The sequence below is a fragment of the Balaenoptera acutorostrata genome, chromosome 21 (genome assembly GCF_949987535.1).
Source record: "Balaenoptera acutorostrata chromosome 21, mBalAcu1.1, whole genome shotgun sequence".
Taxonomy (NCBI): Eukaryota; Metazoa; Chordata; class Mammalia; order Artiodactyla; family Balaenopteridae; genus Balaenoptera; species Balaenoptera acutorostrata.
Window position 1 is genome coordinate 25,367,895 of NC_080084.1, and position 25,974 is coordinate 25,393,868.

The following is a 25,974-nucleotide window of genomic DNA, read 5'->3' on the forward strand; positions in this document are numbered from 1 at the left end:
CTTCAAAGGTGAGATTTAAAGCAAAGCATTTTTAATTTGGTTTGGATTTCCTAAAGTATTTTAATATTACAAATAAATTATAATTGAGTTAATCATTTTCTGCAGTAGGAAACAATAGGAATTTTTAGAATTTTATTTTAAATTCTGTAGTACATAAAAAGTGTATTAAAATAATTAAATACATGGAATCCATAGGTAACATCTTTGGTTATTTTGGCCACATATAATGAGCCATAGGGCTTTGTTTCAGCTAAGTGGCTACAAGATTATCACTGAAAATCAGAAAGTATAACTGTCCACATTTGCCAGTCTCCTTTACGCGATGACGCGAAGGTGGAAGCTGTTTTAACAATGGTTCCAATTACTGTCCCTACAGTGATTTGCATGTTATTAACCTGGATAGACCTGAATCTATCTATTGAGAAGGGTTTCCCTTTCTCAATTTCACATGAAGCACTGGCTCATATAACAAAAGTTCCTCCTGAAAGCTGAAAACTCAGAGCACTTGCAGTATCGGTGAAATATTGAGAACGATAACAGAAGCTACCCTCCTCCCAAAATGATGAGTTTCATGAAAAGAAATTAACAAGCTGTGTCGTGCACTGCACGTGATCAGCCATGCTTGCTAAGTCTGTCTGTTGGTTGTTGCTATGACTACGAAAAGCCAGTGGAACCCAATGAGCTGTCTGCAGCAGTGCTGGGAGGACCAGCCATTTTACTTATGGAAAACAGTGTGGCATATTCCGCTGAGCTTTACCCTGGAAGAAGCATTTTTTAAGAAATCTATTGAGGGAAGAGAGAAGTAGTGGGCATGTTAGCATACAATTAGTACAGCCAAGCATGCCTGCCAGCTGCCATTTGGACGAGCTGTCGACTGCCTTTCCTAGTAGCTGATTTGAGAACGTGGAATGCAGAGAGATAATGCTGCATATCTGCTATCAGACAGCAGAAAAGGTTTTTGTCTTGGGAAGGCTCGCCTTCCCTGCAATGTTATCTCAGCAGCTCTCTAGCTGCTTACCCTGAAAACTAGTGACCCCAGAGGAGGCGTTTTCGTCTGCAAACACAGGTCCTGTGCGTGGCTGTAGCATATGAGTGGCAGGTCTGAAGAAGCAGGTGTGTGCTCGGATGGGCACTGGACTGTAACGCGGGCGGACGCTCTCGGGTTTACCTGCTTCCTGTTAACAGACTGTTGGCTCAGAGAGCATCTGCCTGCATGCTGAAGCTGAGGCTGAGAAGGAGGTCCCTGTGTAGCCACTTGACTGACAGAGGTAAGCTTTTTTGTCCTTTTTCAAGCACAGCATAACAATAACTCCGAGCAAAACTTAACCTAACCATTTACAATCACTGTGTTCTTTGGATTTACCAAGGAAGTACATACACACAAACACAAACACACACACATACACACACACATACACAAAATAGTGTCAGAGACTTAGAATTGTTTCAGTAAGTTCAGGTTCTAGAAATTGTAATGATTTTTTAAATATTACTAATATGCCTTGGGGTTTAAAATAAATATTTGCTGTTTTAACAAACCACGATGGCTTGTCCTTCTGGAAAGCCTTCATAACCAACAACAATCTTTCTCCCTTAGAAACAATGGATTCTTTTATGACCTGCACTTTGACATACATTCAGAGAATTACATGGAAAATCAGCAGCTCGAAAATTGTGAAGCATTTATTTTTAAGCCTCTGAAATGATGTATTTAACTCTTAACACACCTCTATACACGTTTAAATTTAGGAATTCCGTTCCCTATGTAGGTCATAAGAGCCAGTGGCTTGTGCCCTTGCGTATTCTGAGCACAGAGTCCTGGTGTGCTGTTTGATTAAGTTGCGGGTAGTTGTAAAGCAAATAGTGTAGGTACTGGAAGCTGCTCACACGTTCTTTCCGAGTATCATGCATGCCACGCTAGCCCAGAGCACAACACCCTCATTGTGTTCCCTGGCTTGGAATCCAGGGAAAGAAAGGAAGTGAATCGCTGCATTGAGTTCAAGCATAGCTATAGTATGCGTCGGTAAAACTTCTTTTATTGCACAACTTTTCTCACAAGCAGATAGGTTTCAGAGAGAGAGACTGAAACCAAAAACACGACCCTCCTCCAACAAATGTACTAATATTTGCAATGGATGTTTGCTGTCCATCACTACGTGATAATAGCACAGACTTTGAACTGCAGTAGGAATTGCTCCTTACTGAGTATTTCTTTGATTTATAGTCTCTTAGGAACAAAGCTGTTACTGTGGATTGAAATTGGTCAGTCAAATCGAAATCCCTGGTAAGGAAATGACCAAATAATGATTAAATTGTTTCAGCAACATTTCAGTTTTACGTAAATCAGTTCTATTGTTGGTCTACCAGAAACGTTAGATCATTTAGAATTTTATGGAAAATATTTACGGAAAAATATTTTGTTGAAAACTTTGAATAAAAACCTCTATGTGCTAAAGATGAAATCTACCGTGAAATATAAAATAAATAGGATCTGAGATCTACTTCTAAGAAATATATTTTTATTTTCTATGCTTTTACCCAATATATGGATGACATAGGAGTCACCTTTTAAGTATAATAATATAATTTTCATTGCTACATAGGAGCACACAGCACCTGTTTCACAAATACAGCAATGTCATTATGCCCTCAGATAAGACAGTTATAAAGCACAGGGAGAATATTTTTCAAAACTTCTGTTCTAAATGTCACCAATATTCAAGGTATAAAAATATTCAAAAAATTCAAGGTACAAGCAATCTCAGTCCAGAAAATCATCTCCAAACATTTAATAATAGAGCTCTAACTAGGAATATTGTCTATTCGTGTGTGTGAGACATTGGGTAGGATAGAATGGTGACACGATAGCACCGTACTGTACTTACGTTTAACTTGCAAAGGAAAGTTTAACTAACAGACCTAGTTTTAAGTCAAATTTTATAAATAAAGATATCAGCCAAGGAAGTGATTCTGCTATAGCAGAAGGAAAGGTGGACAAAGTCTCTCTTCAATTTAATTCCTGTCAGAGCTTTACACGGCAAAAGGAATTTCTAGAATTAACACAGTGAAAAGTCCTGCAGCAAGAAAATGATTTTGCCTTAGTTTTTCTTGGGGGAGCTTCTAGAAGAACCAGGGGTGGAAATGCCTAAGGCTGTGCCCTGTTGCCTTCGTGGTGGCACCACATGCGACAGGAGGCAGCCCCACTGGGAAGAGCGACGCACAAACTTCATACCTGTACTTTTTTTCCCTCCATGAATAACCTTTTAAGGTGATATGCTATGAAAGATTAGCCTTGTAAGTCCACTCCTGCACGACACATCTACGTAGTTATTAACGCAACAATTTTGAGAACCAGACGCAGAGCTGTAATCCCTATCCTTCAAGACTCTGCACCTTGGCTTTTATCTGTTTAGGTACTCTTATTTTCTGCCACTTCCCAACTCAGCTGCTGGCAATAGCAAATACTTTGTAATTTCCCAAACGCACTATACCAAACTTTTGCAAAGCCCGTCTCCTCTATATAGACTTTTTCTTCAAATCTCCCCCACAGCGGCAGCCGCCTGCCATGCACCCTTCAAAATCCAACTAGAATGTCTCCCCAGACACTTCCTCGCCTTCTGCTTCGGCTACATCTGAATCTCATGTCTGTAGTTCTGACTATTGCACCGTAGCGCATTTGTCTCTGCTCATGGGCTTCCAGAGTTTTACTGACCTCTGACTGTACTTTGTCCAGTGTCTAGAACTTGGCATTCAGACATTGTACTGGTAACCTCGGACTTGACTGTTTTCCTATTAGTTACCATAAATATAGGCTTGATCTTGAAATAGAAGTCCTATTATCTATTATACTGCATTTGATCAGAGAAACTCAAAACATTTACAAACAGTGATGAGGCTTTAATTTCCTTGATATGAAATTATAGTTTCAAGATCACAATTGGATAAAAGCTATAAATGTCCTACAATATATCAGAATTTTCTCAAGGAAAAATTTACAACATGTAAGTTTTAAACAAAACCAGCTTAGAAGCTTTAATATCTAGAGGATGTTGTTTTTCTATTTATAGCTATCATAAAATTTGCAGGGGAAAATAAGTACAGTAAGTACCCCTATTAGAAATATGCTCTAAAATCAGGTCATTTAAAATTAATGTTGAACTGATGATGATTAGCAGTTGATTATAAAAAAGTTACTTACGGAATTGTTTTCCAGACTAAAGCCAGAGGAAAGTAGAGGTCATGAATTGGGAAGAGACCAAAGGATTAAAATAAAGTCTACAATAGCAGAATTTCTTTTGATTTTCCTTATAAACCTGAAAGGTTACTGGTAATAACTGGTTACATTATACTTCCCCATAACTTGAGTTCCTGGGTGACAGAGAAAATAGTATGTTAGTATCACTCTTGATACAGATATGCTTTTGGTGGTAGAGACTTCCCAATCTTTTTTCTATATTAGATGGCATGATTATTATTTTTTTAAAGCCTAAATTTTTATACCCTTTTTATGGAAAATTTATCACAATGTTGTAATAAAAAGTAAGAATGTATCAAAAATTACATTAAGAATTAATAACTATATAATCCCTCATCTCTAAGATATCCATCTAAAAAGCAAAAATTGGAATTAATATAGTATGAATTCTTGTACATAAAGTAGCAAAGATTAGGAAATTTTAAATATCCAGATGTTAAGAATTAGAAAGCAAAATATTTGGTAAACCACTTAAATTCATATTTCTGGACACTTTTACACTATCTTCCAGCATTGAATTTTATAAACAAAGTAAGATATATAGCAACTCTTAAGTGTCACGCTGTCCTTTAAAGGTTTATTTTGACTATCTTCCAGCTGATTTTAATGTATAACATGCTAATTTAATAATAGCTAAAGTTGAAATTGGTTCTATGCATCTTAAAGACTAATCATGTTTAATCAATTTTTTTTTTTTATTGTTGGGCTTCTTTCAGGTTTGTGTTTTTTTTTTTTTAATTAATTAATTTATTTTTGGCTGTGTTGGGTCTTCGTTTCTGTGCGAGGGCTTTCTCTAGTTGTGGCAAGCGGGGGCCACTCTTCATCGCGGCCTCTCTTGTTGCGGAGCACAGGCTCCAGACGCGCAGGCTCAGTAGCTGTGGCTCACGGGCCTAGTTGCTCCGCGGTACGTGGGATCTTCCCAGACCAGGGCTCGAACCCCTGTCCCCTGCATTAGCAGGCAGATTCTCAACCACTGCGCCACCAGGGAAGCCCCTAATCAATTATTTTAAATTGTATATAGTAATTAGATTTCAGGAAACATGATTCCATAGTATTTCTGCATCATTTTTAAGATTTTCTATTTTAAGTAATTTATAATATTTTGAAGGCCTAAACTATATATAACTATGTTGACATTCAAATGAAATGAGTGAGCTCTTGTTGCATTTTATAATGAATTATAGTAGTACATAATTGTATTAGATAATTTTTTAAAAGTTCCTCAAATAATTTAATCATAGATGTCTATTAAATTCTAAATTATCACTGCAAAGAATTATACGGAGATTTTCAAGATCTCTTTACAACATTTCTGAAAAAGTTAAGACATATACATTTAGCTATAAGGGAACACTTCTATAACTTTTGAGTTCTAAATATTAATGGATAAGAACCCTCATTCCAGCTTAAGCTCACTTAAGATGATCTTATTTGAATAAATGACAGAGAAGCAGCAAAGAGAAGGTTTTATTTTGAATTTCAGCAACATGATATATCCATGTAGATCTATATTACACTTTACCCTAGTCTTCAGAACAGAAGTTTTGCCAACCAGGAATTTTAGCCAAAAAGACAGTAGTTTCCTCTTCCCCATACAGGTCTGGTATGCATAGATCCAGGATTAATTCTGCACCTTTGAAAAGCATTATTTGAACAAAAATCCAGAAAACGTTCTCTTTTCCTACCTCTAACCAAAGATCTCACTTTCAAAGAAAATTTTCCTACCTCAAAAAAAAAAAAAAAATCTAGCCATATTCTCATTATATTTCCTAAATTTTTTCTCTCCATGTTAGAATTTAAGAAAATTTTATTTTTAATAAGAACATTATTGAACATTTTAGTGATATTTTGGTTCTTTAATTTGCACTGTTGTCTACTTTTTAAATTTTTGATTTTTTGTATAACCTAGACATTCAATTCTTCTAACTTTCCTTTGAGATGTTTCCTCAACAGTTGGTGTAAATTGCATGTCAAAAATATTTTCTCATAATGAATTGTATCTTCTGCTTTAGGTAGGAAAGTTAGTCCAATCAATGTACAAATACTTCTCCTTTTTAGATTCCTTTTCCTGATCAATTTTTTCAGGAATGGCTGAACCTGAGAGTCAGCATAAACCTCTCAGGCTCCAAACCCGATCTTCTACTCAATTCCGTATCCTGTAGAGACAAATGTGGCTTTAAGGAATCCAAACAAACTGTAGCAAAAATAGGCTTCTAACCAAGAGCACTTGTTACAAAAATCCTTCAGAGTCCAAGCAGGGAATGGCATGAAGAATGGGAAACTTTTTAAATGTATACACACAAAAAATATGCAAATGAGACATTCTAAGGAATAATTGGCCATGCTGGAGAAAATGTATTAGTATAAATGTTCATTCTGTCCTCCTCTAAAAAGTCCCTGTCCCTACTTCTAGTCAGGGGTAGTTAACTTCTTCAGAGACATTTAGTCCTCCACGAAGGTGACCATTGGTAGAGACAGCAGTCTCATTGATGGAAAGAAACATGCTTAAGCTTTTGACTGTGAGGGACCCATCCTCCACCTATGGACATGTCAGCTACTTCTGCCTCTTTGGATCCTGTTAATATCAGATCTTAATGTTTTATAAGGTTTTCCTTCACTTTACGCTATTAACCAAAAAAAGTTAAGAAAGCAACACTTGGTTGTTTAAAAGTGAGCTATTTCGTAGATTATCAGGATGCCTTCACACCTAATGATTTCAATTCTCTGTACTAAAGTTCACAAAGGAAAAGAGATTCGATAACAGTTTCAGCTGTTCTGGTGCTGTGTCATCTAGTGAACTGTTTGAGCACTTTCTGAAGCAAGTATACTTAATCTGTCAGATATATAATTGCAGTACAGTAAATACTGTTATATCCTGTGGGGATAAATAACTTTTAAAAGAACTTACCTCACAATATCTAGATTTGGAGACGTATATAGCATAGCATTACTAGTAGTGAAGATAAAAATTTTATAACCACTGAGTTCTTCTGGAACAGTGTGAATAGACTTGTGTTGTCTGATATACCTCGAGCACAGGATTGAACCAGTTTAAAGGGAGATCCTGAGAGTAGCAAGTACAGGAAAAGGTACAGATTGCTTGGGCAGAATTAAAGTTACAGGGAAAACTCAGCTTGCTTTACAATAGCAGCTGAAACCTTGTAGGCACATAGCAAACAAGTCACTCTATTAAATATTCAGCCAGTAATTGTGGAATGAATGAATGGCTCACAGTTTTCCCCTCGATGTTGTGTTAATGGCAACACATTGATTACAAGATGTTGCTTGAATTTAAAGATCAAATGGTAATTGACAAGATTTTCTGATTTTTTTTTTTTGGAAGTCATGAAACTGAGGAGAAGGAAAAAAAGATGAAGATTTTAGAAAATGCTATTATTTTTAAAAATAAAATATAGTCTTCCTGGTGAGAAGCACTATATTTCTAACAATGATATAAAGAGAAATATAACCAGAAACTTAGATAAAACTCAAAGGACACACATCATTTAGTGAATAATTCAGACACCAAAAAAATTTGGTTTCTACTCTTTAACTTTCTTAAAGTCTCAGGTTATCATCACATTCGTCAAACAATATGATCAACACTAAAGAGTAATTTTTCCCTTTTTAGATAAGTGTAAGAGAGAAAAGTTAAAACCTGGGAGTTACAAAATTTAAGAGGTTTACTTTAAGGCTTTAGAATATAGTTAAACAGAGAATTCAGTGTAGAAGAAGGTAGCCATCTGGGAGATCTTTTCAAATTAAAAACCGTAAGAATTGGGAGACCTTCCAAGGCCAATCAAAATATCTGTTCTGATTAAACTCAAGAAAACAATGAAAACCTGAATAACAAGATTTCAATAAACTACAGAAAAAAATTATTTGATTTTTTCAATCCAAAAGATATTAATAAGAAAAAATTATATACTTTGTGCTAGCTACTATCTGAAGAGCCTTACAGATGTTAATATTTTGTTGTTATGTCCCCATACAAAGATATTACATAATTGTGGACTGTATTTCCCATCCTGTACATTTCATACCTGTGACTCATTTATTTTGCAAGTTTGTACCTCTTAATTTCCATCACTTGGTTTTTTCCTCCCCTCAGCTCCTCCCCTCTGGCAACCACCTATTGTTTCTCTGTATCTATGACTCTGTTTTTGTTTTGTGATGTTTACTCATTTTTTTTGTTTTGTAGATTCTACATGTAAGTGAAATCATACAGTATTAGTCTTTCTCTGTCTGATTTACTTCACTTATCATAATACCCTCTAGGTCCATTCATATGTGTCACAAACAGCAAGATTTCATTCTTTTTTTGTGACTGAGTAATATTCCATTACAGACACACACACACACACACACCCCACATCTTCTTTATCCATTCATCTTTTGATGGGTATTTAGGTTGCTTCTGTATCTGGCTACTCTGCATGAAGTTTACTCTGTCCTAGCTACTATCCCAAGAGCTTTACATATATTAAAGCTTCCTTTCAGTGAAGGATCTGGGAATTTACAAAGCTTTTAAAGGTATTTGAACTGGAATTTTCCAGAATGTGATCTTAAGTTAGTTCCCAAAGAGGGACTGAATGAATAGCACATTTAGTTGCTCTTTCTTAGATGCTCTCATATTACTTTGTAAATTATATTCTTTTTTTTAATCTCATTTTAGTGAAGTTTTTTCTATATGTATCTAATCTTTCCATATGAAAGTGAACTCCATGAGGGAGCAATAGTGTTTTATTTCTATTTTTACCTGCATCATCCTGTCATGGGAATGGCCAACAGTAGATGAGTCTGGATGATTAACCTGAGTAGGATGCTGAATCAAATGTCAACAAATAAAATTGACACCAAGGAAAAGAAATGGAATCAAGGTAATAAAAACTGTATGTAATTCCATGTAACCATCATGAGAAAATTAATTCAGTCCACAAATTCTTAAACATTTGTTGTTTTGTTTTGTTATAATTTTATTCTTTGTTTGTTTTTGGTTAGTATGCTTTTCATGTATTGATAAAACACGAAGCTAAATGTCAGAGCAATCCTTTTTCAGACATCAGACTTCCTCAACAGAGGAAATCATGACACAACCAAAAATGATCCAGCTCATTTAAGCCACTATAGACTTTTCCCCCAGAATTTAGTCTCCTGAACAAGTTAACTATATGTTCATTATCTCTGACAATCAAGGAAACAATAAAAATGTGGGAAAGCACAGTTACCTCCTTTACCAGGAAAACTGCTACTCATTTGTTGAAAATATATCTGTTTTGGGAAAAGGGTTTTCTTAGATCAATAATTCAGATGACTGGTAATATATCCTGAATTCTTTGACAATGAATTTACTTAGGAACATGATTTTTTATATGATTTATGGTCTAAAAGCTGATTATATCACTGACTTCCTTTCCATCATAAATTTAATTTTAGAAGACTAACAACCAATTCATATAATTAATATGACTTTTTTCTTGAGTTAAAAAAAACCTTCTTTCGGAAGTGCACAAAGTGCTTTTAATACATGTTAAATTAATTTTTAGATTTACTGGCAGCAGAGAGGAGAGTCATCACTCTAGTAGGTAAAAGTAAATGACAAAGCCATAAATAATCTCATTTTATAAGTAAAAGTAAATGACAAAGCCATAACTTAATTTGAAAATCACCTTCCTTTTGACCCAAAGTCCCAAATGTCCTCTCAGGGCCTCATATGGACAGTTGTCTGGTAAAATAATTTCACTTGCTCTATATATTATTATGTGGTGTATTAACACATCATGATCATTCGGAACCCTAAACTTTTACTTCCTTTGGAATGAATTAGGAAAACATACCCCCCGAAACTCTGGTTCACTCTTTTTGGCACTGATATTTAACTTTGCAGCTGTCAAGAACTGAAAGATTATGATGATAAAATTGAGTTTCCTGGGGAATGTTCCGTTTATGGACTGCCTCGTCTCCAGACTCCTCTGTCATTTCACTGCATCTGCTTCTAACCTGGCCTAGAAGAAGTGCTGGCTTCCATGGTCCAGATAAAGCCTGTGGGGTGGAGAGGACAGGAGCTTAACAGGAGGACCCCAATCCTCCAAGAATGACCCCCCCAATAGGGTCATTCAACTGAAAGAGTTTTAAGTTCAGTAGAAACTAGGAAAAGTCACATGTTCTGATTTCCAACCAAAAGTAAAGCATTTTTTGAGAAATCTGTACACACTCTATGTAATGCATCCCACCGAGTGAGAGTATTTTATCTGGCCAACAAAACAGAATGGCCTGTTGTTGGTTGACATTGAGAAATGTCACTTCCCAAAAGGTCAGATTACTAATTGGTCAGTGCGTTCTTTAAGGAAATAAAATCAGAATTGCGTCTGACAAATATAATGCCAGGGACAAATGATTTTAAAACTATCCTCAAACTATATTTGCCCAACAAACACATCAGAACCACAAGTTCATAACTGCTAAGTGACTCTAGAACATCTAGAGTCACCTGTCCCTGCAGCTGGGCTTGACCATACACTGACAAGATTCTCTAGCTCTGTTTTTTTCCAGACTTTTGAAGATTGTTGTCTCAGTTGTTGGTATGTTAATATAAGTTCGCTGGCTTCTGATTTTATCTGATATTGAAAAGAAGCTATGATAGGGAAAACAGAGAATGAGAGAGATCCTAAGTTCCGGGAACAATGTAAGGAGAGACCAGACCCAAATACAGATATCAAAGTTGTAGTTGTATATTTTAAAATAATTTTTGAATTTTCATATCATTCATTTTTTTCATGTACATCACACTCATCAAGGACCTACTATGTGTTTAGCATGGATAAAAAGATGAAAAAGAAAATGAAACAGAAAGCCATTAAAAAAGTTTACAGTTTAGTAAAAGAGATGACAGGAACACTAATTATTATAATTAGAAGATGGAAGGTGATAAGTATTATAAGGGAAGTATAATCAATGCATTTATTTATTTCTTCAAAAGACATGCCCAAAAGTAACTGTCATACGATGTAGATAAAGAAGTTCTTTAACTGTTTTAAGAGATAAAGTTCTAGAAGATGGTAATAACTAGCTCAGGAAAGGGAGGTTTTTTAGAGGATCAGGGAAGATGACGTAAAGAAAATGATATTTGAATTAGGTCTTGAATGGGGTGGGATTTTGATAATAGCTTGCAAAAACAAGCTTTGTAGGCATCCTGAATTGTTTTACTCCACTAATTTATTTAGTATCCCCTCACTGCTTTCACATGTCATGTAATCTGCACAGGCGTCCTGTGAGGTAGGTACTATCATCACCATTTTACATGAAAAAAGAAGAAATGGAGCTTCCTCATTTCTTCCTTTCACCAATATGATAGGTGAAAGGCCTATCGTATTTTACTCATATAGGTCAGTTGTTGACTTTGAGAAGCATTTCATTCCAGGGCAGGGATAAAGGCACATCCAAAGATTAAGAAGTGAGAATGTTTTTAAGGAAGTGGAAGCAACAGGTACAACTAGAAAATAAATGGAGAAAACTCCAGATAAGACAGTAGAAAGAAAAATAAAAGAGGGAGGGAGAAAAATGAAGAAATTCGTTTGTTTTGGCAAAGAGCTTAGCCTGTTTGCAGCCATGGAGAAAGCACCAGCAGGAGAGAAGGAAGGTGCTAGAGGAAGTAGGGCTTCTCCAGGAGCAGAGAGGGGGCAGCAAAGAGAGAGAAGACTCAGGGAGAAGGGATAGTCCAGCCTCCAGGGGAGCCGGGGAGGCTGGGACCTCGGGAGCATGAGCGGGAATTGAGAAATGAGATCAACTCCTGACAGCTAGAAGGGAAATCTCAGAGGACAGTCTTATTACACTGAGGTGTGGGTAAGGTCCAGCGTGCACGTGAGACGGAGTGGCAGCCTGGTCTTGTCCGCAGTGGCGAATGAACAAGGAGGCACAAAAGGTGAAATAAAAGCCAGTGGAGCGAGTCAGGAGCGAGGGCATATCGGGAAGAGCCCTGGCTCACACTCTGTCCTCCTTTATGTCCTCGCTCTAAACGTCCAGAGACACATTTTAAAAATTATTCATATAAATTCCTCTGACTTTGAATGACTGATGTAGGTGAGATTTCTCCAATCCAGTCCTTTGAATAGGAAGTGGGGTGTCATAGGCTGGGGACCAGTGTTTACAAGCATAAATTTTGGACTTACACATTGCTGGGTGGGAGTCCTGGCTCTGCAACCTGCCTGCAGAGAAATAGACCAAGGCACAAAACCTCCCTGCAATGTGGTTTCTCCTCTAAAACGAGCATAAGCACGGCACAGAGCATTAAAGTTAGGTATGTTGTGTAGTGTATATAGCACATCATCTGACATCGAGAAGCATTCCATAAATGTCAACCACTACTGCCGTTTTCAGCTGTTCATGGATTGGAAGTTTATAATAAGATTCTCCTCCTAACCTGTGGTCCAGTTACTTAGCCTGAGTCCTCTAATGTCTTCTGACGCCATGCATACGTGTGTTTTGAAGGGCCATGGCTACTGAGGCTTTTCAGTGGGATCCTAGTCACCTCTACAAGGTATATTTTGAAATCTAAGACTCATGAATCTCAGAGGGACTCTATAATGCTCATCCAGCAATTGATCAATTTAGGTTGTTAAAAGGTATGGAATTCAAGGGAGATCAGGTAACTGGGTAGATGGTGATGCTTTTAACCAAAATGGGAATGGAGAAGACCTTTATGCTTTGTTTTTTATGTGGGGGAAAAGACTTTGGATATGTTGGACTTGACACATTTGTTGGAAGCATTTAGATGAAGATGCCTAGTGGGCAGTAGGAAATACTTTTCTAGCTATCAGGAAAAAGTGAGGCAAAATCTGGAACAAATCAGGACCTCAGATGTAGTCTAATTCAAGATAGGAATGGACTAATGACTGTATAAAGCCTGAGACTATATTTCCTTTATTAATATTATATTATTACCTCTGTTACTAGATTATCTCCATTGAAGCCATTTTTCTGACTACAACATGTTCAATTAATAAAAGTTTATAATGATGTCTTTTTAGCCACTCTACAGAAAAAGATCCACATTTTGGAAAATGTGTTTTTGGTTTTTTTTTTAAGTCATTGAACATGGTTGTTAAGTATGCTTAGGTCAAAATGTCTAAACTGCCTCCATCATTTTTTTCCCTTTCATCTCACACATGAATTTTAAAAGAAAATAATAATTTTTAATTTTTTTATTCATTTAAAAAAGATATGGTATTTGACTAGTCTAAATGCAGTTATTGAGAAGAAACAATGCAAATTAACAAACACTGGCCTATTAGACCAACATTAGTTACTTTGTGTAGTTTGGTATTGAGCAAAAGTTATTTTTCCTATTGAAGTCATGAGCACTACCAATTTACTTTTCCTGGGAAAAGTAAATAAGGATTAAAAAGATAAATTATCTCAAAGAGTTTTTGAGGCTTAACTGGGTTATGCATGTTAAGTGTGTAGAATGGGGCCCAGCATGTAGAAGATGCTCAAGAAGTGTTAGAAAGTATTATTAGCAATCATTTTTTAAATAAATTTATTTATTTATTTCTGGCTGAGTTGGGTCTTTGCTGCTGCGTGCAGGTTTTCTCTAGTTGCGGCGAACAGAGGTTACTCTTCGTTGCGGTGTGTGGGCTTCTCATTGCGGTGGCTTCTCTTGTGGAGCACGGGCTCTAGGTGCGCGGGCTTCAGTAGTTGTGGCACGCAGGGTCAGTAGTTGTGGCTCGCGGGCTCTAGAACGCAGGCTCAGTAGTTGCAGCGCACGGGCTTAGTTGCTCCGCGGTGTGTGGGATCTTCCCGGATCAGGGCTCTAACCCGTGTCCCCTGCATTGGCAGGCAGATTCTTAACCACTATGCCACCAGGGAAGTCCGCAATCATTTTTATATAAATGAGTTAAGTAGAGAGGCATGTGCTGTGATTCTCCAGGCTGTGCAAGTTCAGTGGTGACTAGCCAGAGTCTTAGCTCTTGAGAGCTGTTCACAGTCTTCAGGGTTGAGGGAGGAGAAGCTAATGATGACCAAATAGCATCACAAATACCATACAGTGGTGAGCAAGCACTCAGAATAGGGTGTGAATGATCTCCCTGGAAGATCTCAGAAGTGTGCAAGGTTCTGGATGGAGAGAACACCATGTACAAATGAATGGGCATGAAAGAACGCTGGAGGTGGGTTAGTGGATCTGGATTGAGGGAACCATAGGGAGACCCAGGCCTAGCGTGGGGTGCGGCAAGCACATGGGCTTTGCAGTCACACGGACTTGGATTTCTTTTCCAGCCCTGTGACTGCTGAGTATGTGGGGACAGGACCCCCAGCCTCTCTAGATCTCTATTTTACTACCTTCAGAGCAGAGATAATAGCACTCACCTCTGAGGATTAACATTGGGATTAAATGGGATTATTGTAAATGACTGGCATATCACCTAACACATCAAAAACACCGGAGGAATGGTAGCCACACCACCAGCCTCAGGATCAGCCTTATGATAAAGTTTGGATTAAATCTTTAGATAAAAAAGAGAACCACTGGAGTTTCTTTTTTTTTTTTCTTAACATTTTACTGGAGTATAATTGCTTTACAAGGGTGTGTTAGTTTCTGCTTTATAACAAAGTGAATCAGCTATGCATATACATATATCCCCATATCTCCTCCCTCTTGCGTCTTCCTCCCTCCCACCCTCCCTATCCCACCCCTCTAGGTGGTCACAAAGCACCGAGCTGATCTCCTTGTGCCATGCGGCTGCTTCCCACTAGCTATCTATTTTATGTTTGGTAGTGTATATATGTCCATGCCACTCTCTCCCTTCGTCCCAGCTTACCCTTGGAGTTTAAGTGGGAAAAAGTAATGCTCATGTTTGTGTGTAAAAAAGATACACCTGGTAAGAGTCTATCAAATTAAATGAAAAGAGCAAGAAGTGGTTATAGAGAGTTTCAACATCTGAGGCAAGAGAACAACAGGCATGAATGAAAGTGGTGGGTCAGGGAGAAAAGTGAGGGTTTTATAGTCAAGATTACTATATAGCAATGAACTCTTCTAAGTGTTTGGAATGCATCTCAAACAGTGACTGCTCAACAGTCTTAAAAATAGGTGATTCTAATTCAGTGTGGTATCGCATTCATAGAGATGAAGGACATGCACAGGATCTACTTTGCTCGTGCATGAGCTCCCGAGGCATCACTGAGGAAGAGTTTGGGGTATAAAGAATATGTGGGCTCTTGCTTTGGAACGTGCTGAGCCCCCGTGATTGAGAATCAGCATGTGCTAAAGCACAGAAGCAAGAAGGACATGTTCTGAGGACTGAAAGTCAAGTCGTTGGGTGTGGTTGGAATGCAGGGTGCTTGATAAGAGAGAAAGTAAAACGGACAAGCAGACCAGAGCAAGATTGTGGCATCATTGTTTCACACTCAGGTAGATGAGAAGGCACGGAAAGAGTTCAAGCAGGAAAGTGAAATAATAAGATTTCCATTTTAAAACCTCTACTCTGGTATAAAGTACAACTGAGAAGGGGGGTGAGACTAAATGCAAGGATTTCACAGAGGAGGATGGTGTAAACTACAGGAAGAACACTGCCCCCAACCTTGATCTTTTATCTCTTAAGGATGTGAGATATGAGACTGGAGTCTCGGAAATTTCAGGAGACTGTGATTATCTGTGTTGAAATTTCATACAAAAGGGAATGCCGTACAATATGCAGAGCCCAGTGCAAGGTGAAAATGCTAGACCCCTTATTCAAAAATTATTGATAATTTCAAGATGATGACCACAGAGTATTAAACCCAGCACCTGGCCTTTCTAAGCACAGGGTCAAGTGTAAATGCTCAGGTCACAGGCCCATAAAGCCAACCCTGCACACAATTTGCATTTTTATTCATCATATGTGAACACTCTTGCCTTTTGTGCATCAAACGCAATGGACTTAATAAGATGATTAATGAGTCTGAGCTACTGTGGGGTATTTCTACTGGTATCTACTATCTCTTCCTGGCTGGAGGAAAAGCAGCTTCTCCCCAGGCTGGGGCCCTTGGGATGCATGAGTCCTGCCATACCCCTCCTATACCCCACACGGGCAGGACCTCGGTCATCAGAATACCATCACCCGGATCCCTGCGTCATGTAGAGGGGGCCTGTGAAGTCCCCAATGTGGGAGGGATCTGGCAGCTCCTCATTTTCCTCTACCTTCTAGAAAACCCTCTCTCCCCACCCCTTCCCATGGTAAGAGCGCATTCCAACATGGAAGCAGAAGATCGAGCCTCCTCAGAGGATGGGGGAAGGAGCACTGGGTCAAGGAGGCATGATCTGGAATTCGCTCTGATAAGCCGAATAGCTAGAGAGTTTGGAGTGGGCTGATGTGTCTGCAGTTCTAGGTCCAGGCCAATGCTTGAAGACACGTTTGGATTTTTGTACCTATGGCCTTCTGTGAGTGGAACTCCCCCGACCTTAAAAATGTCAATATAATGATCAATTTCAGACTTTCCCTGTAGTATGTTACATATGAAAGTAGGGATCTGCCTCATTGAATAGCACCAGGCGCCAAGACGTCCCCAGACGCTCATGAATGTGAGTGCACCTCCCCCGCGGTCCCCCTTGCTCCCGTCTAGCCTTGTCCTTCCTTCTCCTCCATGTGTCTCTCCATTCTCCTTTCCTTGTCAGTGTTGTTTCTTTATGTGATTATTATGAAAATCCAAATTATAGTTTGAAGTGCCATTTATTGTGTTTAGTAAACAATTTTATGTTACTTATTCTTGGTTGCTAATTTTTAAAGGTCAGTAAATAACACTATGAATTAAGTACTTTTTATGTTTTGATAGCCCATAACTGCTTTTCCTTTTGTATGAGCCTTGTCAAAGACAAGTTTTCTCCAAGTCTGCACGAAAGTCCCTCCGATTTTTCAGGAGAGGAGGGAGCAGGCAGGGAGGAGCCTGCGGGGAGCTGCAGGGTAAGGTCCAGTCGTGGGCCTGCCCTTTACGAGGATGTAAGTGCTGGCATGTGACTTAACATCTTTCAACCACAGGTTTGGAACCAGAAAAATGAGGCTCTTATGCCGAGATCACAGGCCCATTAGTTCTAGTACATGAAATAATTCATGCAAAGTACCCACAGCAGTGCCTAGCACATAACTGGCTCTCAGTAAATGACAACTATGCTGTCAATAAAATTCTCCTGGGACGAAAGAGAAATGGGGATCTACCAGAGATCTTAACATAATAAAGCTCGACTGGGCCCAGAGCAAAAATTACATAATATAAGAATGAACTTCCACAATAGATAATTTAAAACTTCTAAATATAAAACCCACCAGACTTTCAATGATCACATATTTCTTAAACTTGAAGTTTAATTTAAAACTCAAAGAAACTTCTAGAAGAGTCTAACAACACACTACTGTATCTTCTGGTCTTGACTGAATTATATCACACTAAGGCAAACTAGGCAGAGTATTAACTGCCAACACAATATTAGGATAGAACGAGGGAGATCACCATTTTTAAAGATCCTAATTCCAAGGAAGAGCCATCCTGCCATTAACTAAGCTAACAGAGAAGAATTTTAATTAATCCTACAATCCTAAAGTACTTGCTTCAGAATGTATTATACGGGCGTTTGCCAATAGATTTACTTGCTTAATTTTGTTTTTCTTGAGCTGATCTAAAATTAATCTTCAGGTCATGTGGTGTTGAGCTTTGTGATCTGCAAGGTTAGTTAGGAATGTAAAATAACCGTAAGTATTCTTATAAATAATAATATTAGCTACCATTCCCTGAATGCATACTGTGTCGGGCAGCTTGCCAAATTCTTTAAATACCTCACTTTGACTGTACACAAAAACACTCTGATGAGGGTATTATTCTCATTTTACGGAAGAGGAAACTGGCTCTGAGAAGTTAAACATCTTGTACTGGGTCACACTTGTGGGGAAGGTAGAAATCAAACTTGGGTCGGCCAGATTCCAAGCCCTGTGCTCTAACATTTTTCTGCTTCTTTGTGGAAACTTCTGATTAGCAACACCACCCCCTCAAATGTTATAACTCGCATGTTATCCTTCTCTATATTTTTCTTTGTGGACGCTATGGAAACATTTATTTACAAGACTACACCAAGTGTCTTTATTCTCAAAGACCAGAAACAACGCAACAATAGAGGTATGGAGGAAAAAAAAATCTATGAGGCCAATAATGATTATTTCTTTGTGGTGAGATTGCAAATGATTTTTCTTTTCTTCTTTTGCTTGTCCATATTTTCTAAATCAACCTCCAGTTTTGAAACTTTCAAAATAAGGAGGTGCATATAGGTGAGGACCAAAGGAAATTCGTGGGGCACCAATTCTGATGTTCTAAACATCAGAATTAGATGTTTAGACATCTAATTCTGATGCTACAATGCTAAGCAATAGGAATGAAAAACAAAACGAAACGAATCTCTGGATATAAATATTTTATCAATTCCCTTTTATTGTCATAATTCACCTCCACTTTAATTTGGGAGGTTATTTGGAATATGTCCCACTGGAAAATTGATCACTGCCATCTTGATTTTCTGTGCTCAGTGTCAGTGGGCCTGTTTACTGGCAGTGATGGTTTTACCTCCAGATTAAGAATGATTAGTTCTACTTTGGAACCAAATACAGTTCAACTGGAGTTCGAAAAGAATTAAGAACAATTCCCTTTGTCACACACACGTGGCTATGTACACGTGGAACAATTTCCCTTTGTTAACCATGGCACTGTGATCTAAAGAAGAAGGTGGCCACTTTGAGAGCATGTACTTTGGGGGAAAACAATCTTATCTTCTTCACATTTTAAAGATAGTACCTAGTATGATAGATAGCCTGTAAGAGTCCTAAACTGTATGACAAATTACATTTCACAGGTAAGTCCTAACACACTAGGTGAAATAGATTATCCAGAGCATTTAAAATAAGAAAAATAAGGGGGAAAAAACAATTCAAAAGATCATATCCAAAACATTTATTGTTCAATATACATTACATGACCTGCCTTGCCTGACTTGGTTCTCCCATTATTCCATCATTCACTTTTCATTGGCATTAAGTTAGCTTTTTCTATGAATTAGGCACTGTACTATATGAAGAAAACAGAAGGTCTTGCCCTTGTGGAGCTTATAGGCTTGAGGTCTATTTATACTTTGTATATGAGGCTGAATGGCTCAATTCATGAATGTATGAGCCTGTACAAACAAAACATATGATGATATGAAATGTGGAAAAGTTTTTTCTTAAATACTTACTGTATTCATAAATATATTTCCCAATTGTTTTTCTAATATAGGTGGTGAATTTATGCATACCATTGGATGATAATTAAATGGGGCATTAGCAAACTATACTCATTCTAATTTAAATAGATATCATTTTTTAAGTTGCATTGAAAATAAGCATACTTTTCAGAATTTTTCTTAGAAAAATCTTTAAAGCTGTTTATGAAAAATGCCATTTTAATAAGCATCATTAAAAGCAGCACATTGCTATGCTTTTAAATCACAATGACACCGTTTATTGCTTTTCCCCGCACTCATGGTTTTCAACTCAATGTTCAAACTTTTTCAGAGGATAGACATTATGGAATATTTATAACCAAGCACCAAAATTAGCTCTTCTTTCCATTTGTGTGATGTGAAAGAGGAAAGCAATTTCAATGATACAGAATCAATGCTGAGTTACAAAAGTCGTTCATTTCAGGAAAATGTGATCAGGGAATCTTGAGTTCTGCCCTAAATTAATAAAGTCGGTTGTTAAGTGATAAAAGCATTTTAGAGTATTTATCTTTGAAATGAGAAATGCTTTCTACCCGCTCAAGGGACTATTGTAAGAATATGGAAGTTAACATGCTTGACCTTAAAATGTTAAAGTTTCTCAGTATAGAGGTTCCTTAAAAAACTAAAAATAGAGCTACCATATGATCCAGCAATCCCACTCCTGGACATATATCTGGAAAAGACAAAAACTCTCATTGTAAAAGGTACATGTACCCCAACGTTCACAGCAGCACTAATTACAATAGCCAAGACATAGAAGCAACCTGAGTGTCCATCAACAGATGAACGGATAAAGAAGATGTGGTACATATATATACACAGTGGATTACTACTCAGCCATAAAAAAAGAGTGAAATATTGCCATTTGCAGCAACATGGATGGACCTAGAGATTATCATCCTGAGTGAAGTAAGACAGAGAAAGACAAATATTATATGATATCACTTATATGTGGAATCTAAAAAATAATACAAATGAATTTATTTACAAAACAGAAACAGACTCACAGATATAGAAAACAAACTTATGGTTACCAAAGGGGAAAGAGAGGAGGGAGGGATAAATCAGGAGTGTGGGATCAACAGATACACACTACCATCTATTAAATAGACAGACAACAAGGATTTACTGTATAGCACAGGAACTATATTCAATATCTTGTAATAACCTATGATAGAAAAGAATCTGTATATATATATATATCATATAGATATATAAAACTGAATCACTTTGCTGTATACCTGAAACTAACACAATACTGTAAATCAACTATACTTCAATTTTTAAAAATGTTCAAGTTTCTTTTATATGAAGAGCCACCTGTAAGTGTGATTGGCTATGCAGATTAATGGAGTGAAATATGAGTCCATAGATTTCTTGGCTCTTTTGAGGTGGAGATCATTCCAATTTTAGAGCTATGCAGCTACTCAGGTATCTTGTTATAATTCCCGAAGTTTATAGCCCTTATCCACTTGGGGGAAGCCATTAGTACATATCCAACAGATGAAATGACAAAGATACATTTATTTTACTTGTAGAGCCAGTGATTATCATGTAAGTGAGAATCAGGAATGTTTTAGTATAAATGTGTCTTTGTGTACGAGTGTGGGCACTAATCAGTACGTGTTAATAGACTGATTTACTCACTTCATTGTTCTTGTGTTTTATATCTTAGCCCAATGCTAGTTCCTCTCAGAACAAAGTTAACAAAACCACTGAAGCAGTGACTGGAGATAAGTAGTAGGAAATAAGACCTCGAACCTCCTGCCTCCTGAAGTGTGTGAAACTAGAGCCATGTTTCATCAGCCTAGAAATTAGCAAGGACCGTTCGTAAACCTTTTAATCACTGTACGGAGATTGTTTTTTGTCGAAACAGAAATGGCAAACACAGCCCTTGAGGCACTGCTCACTTTGATTTGGAAACAGTGTAAGAATTTATATGTACATGAAGAAACTTGAAACTCAAAACTTCTAAATATACTAAGACAGTGAGAGGATGGTTGAGAAGCAAGAATAGCAACATTACATAAACATTCCTCCCCTTGTATGTTTTCAAGATCCTTTAGTATTTAGAAAGGAGATTTATGAACTATTGCATTAAAAATCAAGACAATGTCAATGTTATGTCTGTCTTGAATGATTCTGTTGTAAGAAACTAATATATTCTGAAGGCACCACACAAATTTATCCTTCTATAAATAGATTTATATAACTATATTAATATATCAATTATAATTATAAATGTAATTTATCACTGATTTGATACATTATATTTTGACAAATAGTCAAATTATTATGACTGTATTTTGAATAATTTCTGCATGAAACATGAAGGCTCTGATAACTTTGTATTCAATTAAAATCCAGATAAGATGAGCTACTGTGAATGAGAATGAGTTCTCCATGGAGATGGTTAGTAGAAGGTGGGCAGTACCATTTCCGATGAACAGTGAAAGTACCTAATAATCATCTCAGGGCAGCACAAAAGCGAGCTTTAAAAATGAACCTTAACTATTGTAAATAGTGCTGCAATGAACATTGGGGTGCATGTCACAGATGTAGTAAACGAACTTATGGTTACCAGGGGATAAGGGGGGGAGGGATAAATTGGGAGATTGGGATTGACATATACACACTACTATGTATAAAATAGATAACTAATAAGAACCTACTGTATACCACAGGGAACTCTACTCAATACTCTGTAATGGCCTATATGGGAAAAGAATCTTAAAAAAAGAGTGGATATATGTATATGTATAACTGATTCACTTTGTTATATACTTGAAACTAACACAACATTTACATCAACTATACTCCAATAAAAAAAATTTTTTTAAAAGACCTTAAAGTGAATTTTGAGGATACAAGGGGGAAAAAAAGAGCAATATTATGTTAACTGGAAGAATAAAATCATCACAACAAAGATGACTTAACCTGGTCTAAATCCGTACGTCAACCCTAATCCCAAAGAATAATTGGAGCCCACAGCCCGGGGGTGCTCCGACACTTGGGAATCAGGTATTCACCAGCTCGTGTTCTTCAGCTTGTAGGCTGTGGCGTTTGTTACTACTTGAAATTTCCAGTACCTTTGTGGTTACCCAAAATAGAACATGGTGCAGAAGTCCAGTTCGGAGTCTCAAAGGTGTGTTCAAATGTGCGCAAGTCTTTTATTTTTTTTTGAATTTTATTTATTTCTTTATACAGCAGGTTCTTATTAGTCATCCATTTTATACATTTCAGTGTATACATGTCACGCGCAAGTCTTTTGAAAAGAGGCCAAGTGGATAGATCTTAATCAGGAACAAGAAAACAGAGTTCATGTTACAGAATGGTAGAGCCACTGCAATTTATAGCTCAGGTTTGGTTTGCCCATAGGTGATGGGCACTGTTTGTTAAGGCCTTTCCAATTCCTTCTTCTCTTACCCAACATTGTATATGCAAATCTAAAGGCAACCTGAATTTAGCCCTCTTTATCTGTCTTTGCAGGTAGGATTCATTACAGAGTATAATTGCAAAACTGGGCAAATAAGTGTACCCTAATGTAATGCTATAAAATGAACTCAGGGTTCCATTTTTTAGAAGAGTTTTACTAAGCAAGCCCTGCATTAATAAAAATAATTTCTTACTGAGAATTATCTCACTTTTGAGTCATTTTTCTAATTATCTTAAATGGTATTATTCTCCTTTGATAATTTATTGATTCCAAGATCACTTTATTCTACTTGCGTGTCTGACTATACCTCAATTAAAATATACCTAATACTGAACTTGGAAGCTCCAAATTTTACTTCTTCTCTCTTTTGGATATAGTCTATTAATTTCTTTCCACCACTGAATCCCTTCTTACTAGAATTATTGCAAACCTCATCTTCTCTACTGTTGATGTCTATTTCCTTTTATCTCTACAAACCTCTTTTGGTTGCAGTTGAAGCCATCACCTGATACTTTAATGAGTCTGCTATTGTGGGTAGCATTCACCTCTAATTTAGTTCATCAGGGGTTGAACACAAGTTTCTATCAAAGCTGCTCCCAGGCAAAAGAAAGTAGCAAAAGTCGGTGATGGTGTAGCCCTGGCGCTCGTGGTACTGACTGACAGGACCCAGTGGGAATTCTCATCCCAACTTAGATCTAGAATCTGCTGCTGATGCTGTTTATGCCCTTTCAGCCCCACTGGGATAGAGTGTCTCAGACCCTGATCCTAGTGATTTTCTATAAAGTGATCCTCTAAATCCCAATTTTCAAAATATAAAGGGGATGAGTAGGTAGGTTTTACAATGTTCTTTCCAGTTATGATTCAAGGTTAAACGAAAGATAAAAACTATGGGAAGCCAAAACTGGTGCCCCAAATCTGCTGACTATACCGTTGCCAAGGATATGTGTGTTGTAGCAGAGACCTAGGATAAGGCCAATACATAGAGCCCGCCTCTCCAGGATCAGTGTGACTGGATGTAGGCATCAAACTTCTGAGTCCCCACGGTGGAGACACTCAGTGTAGGGAAGAGAAAATGTGGGAGAGGGCGGGGGGAATCAAAGAGAAATCAGAAGATCTGAGTTATACATAAAAACTCCTATGACTCAAAGAAGAAATCAGACAACAACTCACAGAAATCATGGACTAAGTTCATTACCAACTTTCTACAAAGGAAGAAAATATAGGTGAGATGTAGAAATAGCCTTATTTAAAGATGCTATTTACAATCCCCTCAGGTAGCATAATGATCACTGTGACAACCCTTCTCTGTTCCTTAGAGCTTATCTTTCCCTTCCAAATGTGTGAGGAAAAGGTTGTCTTTTATTTACTTTTTACTTAAATCTCTTCCCCAGAACAGAAGTTCGATTGGTCAATGCCTGTCTCTCTCAGCTCTTTCACTTAAACAAGTCAAGCCTTCTATGTATTATTGCGGTTGTTTCAGTTTCTCATGCAGGGTATCCCCGCCTGGTTTCATTAGATAGCCACTCAGTACATTCTAGGGACCGGACACTGTGCTGGGAACAGACGATACTTGTGTTTTTAAAGGGAAGCCTGTTCTCAAGGAGCCTACAGTCTAGCAGGAAAGTAACAGCAAACAGCAACAATACATCAAACATCCTTCCACAACAGGTGCTTAACTAACTGGTTTTCACACAGTCTCATTTCATCCTCTCAAAAGGCTCCCCAAAAGGTAGGGGATATTGTCTGCAGTTTACAGATAAGAAAATCAAGGCTCAGACAGATTGAGTAACTTGCTAAAAGTGACAGGGCTTGTCACTAGGCAAGCTAAGCCTGATTCCAAACCTTGATTCTTTTTTCTTGCAATGTAATTATTGCTATAATAGAGGTACTTATACTTCAATTATCACTCATCAGAATTGTAGTCAATGGATATAAGTTAGTATATGTTTGTTTTTAGCAAAGATGGATAGAATTATAACTCTGTTCCTCCCACCTGCTAAGGGAATGATAGACGCTCACAGGGACTTACAAAGTCAATTCTTTTTTGCTTCTTCTGGGTTATTCCTTTTAATGCTAATATCTTTTCCTCTTCCACCCTCTACTCACCAAATAAGATGATGGTAATGCTGTTGCTTTAAAGAGGAAAATATCAACCATAGAGAAAGTCATTAGCAAAGTCATTAGCAAAGATGGGAGTTTTCTTAATCCAGCTGTTTGACAATTCCATGAATGCTTCTTTAAAATTAAAATTTTTTTAAACCCCATAAAAGTCTGAACGTGAGCTATCTGAAATAAATTTAAGGAAATTAAATTCAGTATCTCAGTGTGTCCTATCCATTTCATTTTCCCCATCAGCAAAGTGAAAGTACACGTGTTTGCAAAGATCAATTAATACTTTTGCAAATAATTTAATTCTACCTGATTTTTAAAAATAACTGATGGTTACTGTGTGCCAGGTGTGATTTTCCATGCAGTATCTTCTTCAGTCCCCTTAATAATGCTCTATGGTAACTAATGATATCCCCACTTTTCAGCTGAGGGAAGTGAGACTCAGAGAGCATGCCCAAACCAAGCAGTGACTAAGGGTAACGACCAGAAAATTAACTAAGGACTATTTATCCTCAAAGCCCATGCTTTTAACTACATGTCATGCATCATTGAGAAAATGATGGTAACAGCAACAACCAACACTTATGCCTGTTGTGTACGAGGCATTGTCTTAAGAGCTTTGCGTATATTAACTCATTCAGTCTTCATACCAATCAGATGAGTCAAGTACTGCAATAGTTCTTATTTTCTTAATGCGAGAACTGGAGCTCAAGGAGATTCGAGTAACCATGCTATGGGAAGCAGTGGAGTCAGATTTGATGGTGGCAGACAGCCTCCAGAGCCTTCCTCTCAGCCATCATGTTCTTCACAGATATGGATAGAAAGATAAAATATTTATACGTGACTGCTTGTTATAAAATGGAATGTATTGCAATTTATATTCATTTCCTCAATGTATGGTACTTA

At 37.4% G+C, this 25,974-nt stretch overlaps 1 protein-coding gene across 34 annotated transcripts in view; it reads left to right on the plus strand.

The window, feature by feature from the left end:
* Positions 1–730: 730 nt before the first annotated feature.
* SORBS2 (sorbin and SH3 domain containing 2) overlaps positions 731–25,974 on the plus strand; it is a 204,819-nt gene continuing 179,575 nt past the window's right edge. For 10 of the 34 annotated variants that reach the window (XM_057537436.1, XM_057537438.1, XM_007177899.3 and 7 more), the window contains exon 1: positions 732–1,268. The gene's annotated coding sequence lies outside the window, so the exon portion shown is untranslated. Of the gene's footprint in view, positions 1,269–25,974 lie in introns of all 34 variants that reach the window. The other 24 variants (XM_028165371.2, XM_007177890.3, XM_007177897.3 and 21 more) reach the window with 7 other exon arrangements.